The sequence below is a fragment of the Pogoniulus pusillus genome, chromosome 2 (assembly GCF_015220805.1).
Source record: "Pogoniulus pusillus isolate bPogPus1 chromosome 2, bPogPus1.pri, whole genome shotgun sequence".
Classification (NCBI taxonomy): Eukaryota; Metazoa; Chordata; class Aves; order Piciformes; family Lybiidae; genus Pogoniulus; species Pogoniulus pusillus.
Window position 1 is genome coordinate 7,029,547 of NC_087265.1, and position 8,356 is coordinate 7,037,902.

Below are 8,356 nucleotides of genomic sequence, written 5' to 3' on the forward strand. Positions count from 1 at the left end.
AGCTGGGGGTGTGCAGCCTGCAGCAGAGGAGGCTCAGGGCAGAGCTCATTGCTGTCTACAACTACCTGAAGGGAGGCTGTAGCCAGCTGGGGGTTGGTCACTTCTGCCAGGCAAGCAGCAACAGAACAAGGGGACAGAGTCTCAAGTTGTGCCAGGGGAGGTCTAGGCTGGATGTTAGGAGGAAGTTGTTGTCAGAGAGAGTGATTGGCATTGGAATGGGCTGCCCAGGGAGGTGGTGGAGTCGCTGTCCCTGGAGGTGTTGAAGCAAAGCCTGGCTGGGGCAGTTAGTGCCATGGTCTGGTTGATTGGCCAGGGCTGAGTGCTAGGTTGGACTGGATGATCTTGGAGGTCTCTTCCAACCTGCTTGATTCTATGTCACACAACCCCAGCATGATGGTGGTTGAAAAGGATGGCTGGAGATCATCCACTCCAATCCCCCTGCTAAAGCAGGGGCACCCTCAGCAGCTTGCCCAGCGTCACAATGGCCAGATGGGGTTGGAAGCTCTCCAGAGAAGGAAACTCCACAACCTCTCTGGGCAGCCTGCTCTAGGGCTCCAGCACCCTCAGACAGAACAGTTTTCTCCTAATTTTCAAGTGGAACCTCCTGGTTTCCGGTTTGCACCTGCTGCCTGAGTTCATCAAATCCAGTCATCAACCCAACACCACTATAGCCACTAAAAGATGTCCCAGAGTGCCACGTTCATTCTTTTCTTCAACACCTTCAGGGATGTTGACTCCACCACCTGCTTGAGCAGCCTGTTCCAATGCCTGACCACTCTTGCAGCAAATAAATTGTTCCTCATCTCAAACCTAAACATCTCCAGCATAATTTCAGGTCGTTTCCTCTCATTCTATCCCCTGATAGAATTACAGTGCCCAGCTGGGGCTGGAAGCTCTCCAGACAAGGAGACTCCACAGCCTCTCTGAGAAGCCTGCTTCAGCACACTCACACCAAACAACTTTCTCCTTCTCTTCAGGTAGAACCTCCTGGCTTCCAGTTTGTGCCCATTGCTCCTTGTCCTGGCACTGAGCACCACTGAAAAGAGTCTGGCCCCAGTCTCTTGCCCTCCTCAGGTCCTTTAGCCCTTGCTGAGCATTGCTCAGATCCCCTCTGGGGCTGCTCTTCTGCAGGCTCCACAGCCCCAGGGCTCTCAGCCTTTGGTCCTCACCGAGATGCTCCAGACCCCTCCATTGGACTCTGCCCAGTAGTTTCCTGTCTCTCTGGAACTAGGGAGCCCAGAACTGAACTCAGTACTCCAGCTGCATCCTCACTAGGGCAAAGAAGAGTGGGAGAAGAACCTCCCTCGACATGCAGCCCACACTCTGAATGCTCCCAGGAGACATCTGGCTGTGATGCAGAACCAGTGACACCCAGTTTCTGCCCACCAGCACAGGCCCTTACCCCCCAGCAAGGCTGAAGGATGCAGCCCACGTCCCATCTGACAAGAGCCTCATTGTCTGCTGGGTTTGCAGGCTGGTGACAGGCAGGGAACACACTCCTCAGCACAGACTTGTCACAATATTACCAAGCGTGGCACCAGATCTGCGTGGTTGCTTGAGGAGAACTCGTTTGCACAGCTGTTTGTGATGAGCTGCATCCTCCTCCTCATGCTGCCAGGGATCTTCCCCACTCAGCATCTCCTGAGCTCAGTGTCCTCCGAAGCCCACTGTGTCCAGGCGATGGGAGCTGCCACATCGTCCTGGTGCGACTCAAAGAGCAACTTAGTGTGGAAGTGATCCAAGCGCTGAGAGCGAGAGGAAGCAGCAAACTAAACCTGCCTCCGACAGACTAACGACCCCTCCCCGGTATGCAGACACCTTCACGCCACTCAGGCTGTCCAGATCAGCCACCAAGTGAGGGGACCTGCTTCGACACACGGTGTAGCACAAGCTGCCACCGGCGTCTGATGCGAACCACCTGCCCCTGGAGCTGTTTTTTGCCTCCTGCTGCTGATCCTGTCTCTACTCACGGCAGCTTTCGCACACTTCCTAATTGTGCATCCTGCTGGGGATGCTGGGCTGGGGGTGTTGGGAGGTCCTCGTCCAGCCCTGGAGAGCTGAGCTGCAGCCAGCAAGCACAGGAACCGCAGGGCTTGGCACCGCTGCCGAGAATCTGCCTGTGCACCAAAGAGGAGCTGAGCCCTGCGGGAGAGGAGAGCTCCAAATGAGCCGCTGGAGACCTCCTCCAGCTGTGCCACGCGTTTGTGGGGACAGAACCGAGGCTTCCTTTGTGCCTGGGTTGCTTTAGGCAATAACAGATCCAGCCGGCTGGGGAGCCCCGGGGACAGCACAGCCCGGCTTGGAGGGGAGGGAGAGAACGTGGAGCACATGAACATAAACCCTGCTGATAGTCTGACTCAGGACAGCCAGCTACTGATGGGAGCAATCATAGAATCACAGAATGGTTTGGGTTGGAAGAGACCTTAAAGAGCAGCTAGTTCCAATCCCCCACCACGGGCAGGGACACCTTGCACTAGATCAGGTTGCACAAAGCCTCATCCAGCCTGGATTTGCACACTTCCAGGGCCTCCACAAGCTCCCTGGGCAACCTGTTCCAGTGTCTCACTACCCTCACTGCAAAGAATTTCTTCCCAATCCCCAGTCCCAATCTGCCATCTTCCAGCTCAAATTCATCCTGTCACTGGTTTCTTCCTAATCTCCCATCTAAATGTGCCCTCTTTCAGCTGCACAACTGGTCAGACCTGAAACTACACCCTTGCACCTTCTCCAGAGCACACAAGCGTCCTGAAGGGCAAGCACATCAGGTCACAAGGGAGTGACATTCTTTGCTCACATGCTGACAAGATCATAGAATCATAGAACTGTTTTGGTTGGAAAAGACCTCTAAGATCACCGAGTCCAACAACCCACCCAACGCCACCGTGGCCATTAAACCATGTCCCCAAGTGCCATGTCCCCATGTTTTTGAACACCTCTAGGCATGGCAACTCCACCACCTCCCTGGGCAGCCTGTTCCAATGCCTGACCACTCTTGCAGGAATGAAATTGTTCCTAATAATCAGTCTTAAGATATTTCACCTGGAGCCAACAGATTCACAGAATACAGGAAACCAACCAACCAACCAACAACTCTTTGCTGAAGGAATCCACCTCTCCAAAATGCCACCACAGGCTTTGCTAGAAGGGACCAGGCAGCCCTCACAAACAGGCTGCCTGCCCACATATCTCACCCTCCCCAGGTGCTTTGCAGGATCCCACAATCCAAGCATAGTGGGGTCTGAAGACACTTCTGAAAATCATGAACTCCAACCCCTCTGTCCAAGCAGGGGCACCCACAGCAGCTTGTCCAGCATTGCAATAGTCGGGGGGGGGGGGGGTGTTGGAAACTCTCCAGAGAAGGAGATTCCACAACCTCTCTGTGCATCCTGCTCCAGGGCTCCAGCACACTCACACCAAACGACTTTCTCCTTCTCTTCAGGTGGAACCTCCTGCCTTCTAGTTTGTGCCCATTGCCCCCTGTTGTGGCACTGGGCACCACTGACAAGAGTCTGGCCCCAGCCTCTTGGCTCCCACAGGTCCTTTAGCCCTATGATCAGATCACCTTTGGGGCTGCTCTTCTGCAGGCTTCATAGCCCCAGGGCTCTCAGCCTTTGCTCCTAACATAGATGCTTCAGGACTCTAAGCAGCTTTGCAGCCTCCACTGGACTCTTTATATATTGATCAGCACTGGGAAGATCCAAGATGCTGCTCTCGATGCAGCAGCCCAGCTCAAGATGAGGATACGGAGATGCCCTCTCAGGGACTGTAAGCAATGCCAATACCCTCAGCATGACAAGTGAGATGCTGCCACATGCTTACATCAGTGATGCCCTACCACAGTGTTTTCTGCTTTGGGAAGCTCTCTATTGCTCTCCATGGAAAGAAAAGATTAGAAGGTCTAGGAGAGACTTCAAATCCTCAAAGTAAACAAATCCTTGTAAATGTGATTCCTCTGATGCAACAATAACCTCTGATGAAGCACCAAATGAATCCCACCATTGCCAGGACAGAATCTTACAATCATAGAATCAGTCAGGGCTGGAAGGGACCACAAGGATCAGCCAGTTCCAACCCCCCTGCCATGCCCAGGGACACCCTACCCTAGAGCAGGCTGCCCACAGCCTCAGCCAGCCTGGCCTGAAACACCTCCAGGGATGGAGGCTCAACCACCTCCCTGGGCAACCCATTCCAGGCTCTCACCACTCTCATGCTCAACAACTTCCTCCTCATGTCCAGTCCGAACCTACCCATCTCCAGCTTTGCTCCATTCCCCCCAGTCCTGTCACTCCCTGAGAGTCTAAAAAGTCCCTCCCAGCTTTTTTGTAGAGCCCCTTCAGATACTGAAAGGCCACAAGAAGGTCACCTGGGAGCCTCCTCTTCTCCAGCCTGCACAGCCCCAACTCTTTCAGTCTGTGCCCACAGCAGAGCTGCTGCAGCCCTCTGAGCATCCTCGTGGCCCTGCTCTGGACACACTCCAGCACATTGTCTAGGTTCTAATTTAAATTCCTAGGAGCTCAAATATAGTTGATAGAACCAATAACAATTTCTAGGATGACCTTCCCTCTTCCTCCTTCTTTCCCAAAAGAAAAGGAATTAGATGAAGAGAGAGAAGAAAGGCATGGAGACCCAAATAAGTAACCTCACTACGACTTGGAAGTTAAAAGAAGAAAAGTTTAACAGTAAATACAAGGTATATGAGGTAGAGAAGTTACAACAACACAGGGAAGGTACAAAACAGGGAAATATACAACCAGATTTGATGGCAATGGGTTTTGTCCACCTCATGGTGATGATGGCCACGTGGTAAGACAGAGCAGCAGGACGCAGAGAGCAGGAAGAGAGAACAGCAAGCCCCCTGCTTTTATGGTTCTTAGACAGGAAGGGGAGTGAGCTAAACCACCATCACCTGGTAGTGTTCAGACCCACCCCTGGGGAGGGGTCAGGACCACCTGGAGTCAGGTTCAAGGTCACTCCCCCCGGGAGGGTTAGCCCTGTACACACATCCACATCCCTTTTGTTCCAGGGGCTCCAGAACTGGGTGCAGTACTCCAGGTGGGGTCTCACCAGAGTAGAGGTGTAGAATCACCTCCCTCGACCTGCTGCCCATACATCTCTTGATGCAGCCCAGGATCTGGTTGGCCCTCTGGGCTGCAAGTGTACACTGGTGGCTTCTGTTGATCTTCTTGTCCAGCAGCACCCCCAAGTCCCTCTCCTCAGGGCTGCCCTCCAGCCACTCACTGCTCAGCCTGGATTTGTGCTTGGCATTGCCCTGACACAGCTGCACTTGGTGTTGTTGAACCTCATGAGGTTGACTTATATCCACCTCTCCAGCCTGTCCAGGTCCCTCTGGCTGGCATCCTTGCCCCTCCAGCCTGCCTGCTGCACCACACAGCTTGGTGTCATCAGCACACTTGCTGAGGCTGCACTCAGTGCCACTGTCCATGGCACCCACAAATAACTGCCTTTGTTTTCATGGGTTTGTCAGCTGCGTGGCAGGAGGCTGTAGGAGTTTTTCTGATCTATAATCAAGCAGCTCATTAAAAAAAGCCTAATGGAAATGGAGACTTTTAATAAAAAATATTGTTAATATATTTTTTTTTCCCCTTTTAGCTATTTGGGAGTGGTCAAATTTCCATTTTCAAACACACATCACATTTGAAAAGCCCAGGTTGGCATTTTGGGTTTGCTGAGGTTTTTTAGGCTAATAGCAAATTACACAGAGAATTCTCCCAATTCTTTGTCAAGTGAACTATGCAAAAAGGAACCATGAAGTTCATAGTTCACCTGTGAGATGGGGAAGATATCCTGAATAATAATTTCTGGGGAAGACAAAGGGCATTTATTGGCAAATAATGCTCCCAGCTGCAGAATTGAGACTGGCCCTGCTGGCAGCGCTCCTATGAGGAGAGACTTAGGCAGTTGGGGCTGTTCAGTCTGGAGAGAATAAGGCTCCCAGGTGACCTTATTGTGGCTTTTCAGTATCTTAAGGGGGCCCACAAGAAAGCTGGGGAGGGAGTTTTTAGGCTGCCAGGTAGTGATAGGACTGGGTGGTGAGACACTGCCATGTCCTTTCCAGTAGGTGAAGCCCTCACCTTTACTGGTGCAGGGAGTTATTCCTCCCCAGGCACAGGACCCTGCTCTTATCCTGGTTGATCTTCACAAGGTTCCCATCCATCCAACTCTCCAACTTGTTCAGATCTCCCTGACTGACAGATTCAGCCATACAGCATCCTGAATCAAGAGCACTAAGGTGGCTGAATATCATTTTATGGTCTGAGGCTCAAGCACCACAAATCCTTTCACACCTGAGGAAGGAAAGCATCTTCCATCCACTTATCCTGCCAATATACTGAGTGAGCTGTTGACAGCTGTCCTCAAACACAACCTTTTTTTCCCTTCCTATTTCCTTACTTTTCCATGGCTTCAATTTTCCTTCTGCTAAGATCAAAGGAAAAGAAATAAAACTCAAAGACAACAGAGAATGTTCTTTTGTTCTGTGCAAAAGTTAAACTCTGCAGCATGGAGGAGACTCACAAACCAGAGCTTTGGGCCCTGGTATTTAGAAAACAAAAAATAACTCTTCCTGAAGCAGACTATGAAGAAAAAGTCTAAAGGATGGGCTGATGAAGTGGCTCTGCTTTTCTTTCCTCCCCTCATAACAGTGCCCTGAGGCATAACCCAGACAGAAAATTGTCTGCAGTTCATACTTTGAAGTGAGCATGGGAAAGGAATCCCACTGGGAATCTGCTGCCTTTGTGACAGTGCTGGGACATGCTCCTCTGTAAATTTCTTTATTTTGGCTTTGGGGATCTTGAGGGAGCTTAAATGTGATGTTTGTAGTGAGTCTGGGCTGAGGGCATTCCTCAAACAGAGAGGCTGGAAGTGATGGGAAGTTTGTTGTAAAACACGCAAGCGTTGATTACCTTCAGTTTGTAAGGCTACACAACTGTTTGGGTTGGAAAAGTCCTCGAAGGTCTTTGGGTCCAGCCATCAACCCAACACTACCATGGCCATTAACCCAACACTACCATGGCCATTAAACCATGTCCCCAAGTGCCATGACCATAGAATCATAGAATCAACCAGGTTGGAAGAGACCTCCAAAATCATAGGATCAAGCAGGTTGGAAGAGACCTCCAAAATCATAGGATCAAGCAGGTTGGAAGAGACCTCCAAAATCATCCAGTCTAACCTATCTTGACAACACCTTTCTTGACACTTCCAGGCATGGTGACTCCACCACCTCCCTGGGCAGCCTGTTCCAATGCCTGACCACTCTTGCAGCAAAGAAATTATTCCTCTTGTCCAACCTAAACCTCCCCTGGTGCAACTTGAGACTGTTTCCTCTTGTCCTGCCACATGTTCCTTGTGAGAGGAGACCTGGCTCGAACCTCCTTCCAGGGAGTAGAGAGCACTGAGGTCTCTTCTCAACCTCCTCTTTTCTCCAGACTGAACTTCCCAAGCTCCCTCAGCCTCTCCTCACAAGACCCAAACAAGCCTTCTGAGCTAACCCATCCTGCCTCTGAAGCTTTTCTTGGGCTCCGGGCTGCGGATTTCCCTTCCCACCTAGCAATCAGCTCAGGTTACTCAAAACCTCGTGGCAACAATCAAGGAGCCTCAGTGGATTTTTGCCTGCTCATCTCTCCCCTGGATTGCAGCTTCAGCTGCAGCCTTAAATGAAGCCGTTTCCCTGGCAGGTGCTTGCTGGCATTCCGATGCTGAATGGCACCATCACTCCCATTTATAAGGACAACATCACAATTAAGGAGGGATGAATAATTTAGAAACCAGCAAGTAACGTTTAGCTTCCCACCCACCCCCCCAGCTTGCTGATGAGGCCTTAGGACTGGAGGTGTTTATTTTATTGCAAAACAAGGTCTCTGCTGGCTGGGGAGGGAGGAAAAGTTGCTAATTTCAGGCTTTAGTTCAAACCTTTTAATCTTCCAAATAAGTGAGCACCTCGTTATCTCCTAAAGCCACCACAGGGCTGTTCTGGGGCTTTGTCTCCTTCCAAGCTTCCTACCTTTATCCTAGGTGAGCCCAATGAGACAAAGGGGCTGATGCCACCTGAGAGAGCCATGACTTAAAGGGGCTTTTCTTCTTAAACCTTAACTTGTGCTGCTGGCAAAGGTTTCCGGAGCGCTCTGGTTTGCGCCGCAATAAATAACGGTGGGTAATTAAAATTCCATTGCGGAGGTGACAAACTGTTTGTGAGGTGCTAATTCTATTTATTAAAAGCAGGGGCATTAGTTTTGACGTGTTGAATTATCCTGCAGCCAAGCAGGGTTTGTGTTTTAATTAAATTCGCTCCTGTTTGATGAAGGGAGGTTTGGAGATGAAGATTTAAAGAGCGGGT